General features: G+C 37.8%; 1 protein-coding gene across 1 annotated transcript in view; it reads right to left on the minus strand.

Annotated features, from left to right (window-relative positions):
* The window catches only part of LOC103810690 (focadhesin-like), a gene marked incomplete at its 3' end in the record, with an annotated part of 7,215 nt that overhangs the window by 270 nt on the left and 6,545 nt on the right, over positions 1-400 (minus strand). The gene's annotated exons all lie outside the window — the stretch shown is intronic.

Consider the following 400-nt stretch of genomic DNA (forward strand, 5'->3'; position numbering starts at 1 on the left):
GGCATGGAACAGATTCCAGGAAACACTCCAGTTAAGCAAAGTAACAGTCCTCAGATTTACAGTATGTGCTTACTAGACTTAAAGGGCACAAGTTTTTTTGTTGAAACTCCTATTTTATTTAGAAAGCCATGCATTTCTGTTGTTTATAGCAAAGTACCTGACAGCAGCAAGAAACAGAATAATAGAATGTAGCACAGAGCTTTGTTTTCACTGGAATGACTGCACTAATAGAAACTGCTAAGTCAAAAGCTCAGCCAAACACCACCATGACTTGTCAGGCCTGCTCTCTTAATATCTGTCACAAGAAACTACTTAGGATGCATGAATCTCAGCTGAAAAAATCCTGTTGTTGACTCAAATATTAAACAGATAAGCTCCAAGATAAGAGGGAGCTTAAAAT

The sequence above is a fragment of the Acanthisitta chloris genome, unplaced genomic scaffold, assembly GCF_000695815.1.
Source record: "Acanthisitta chloris isolate BGI_N310 unplaced genomic scaffold, ASM69581v1 scaffold22371, whole genome shotgun sequence".
Lineage (NCBI taxonomy): Eukaryota > Metazoa > Chordata > Aves > Passeriformes > Acanthisittidae > Acanthisitta > Acanthisitta chloris.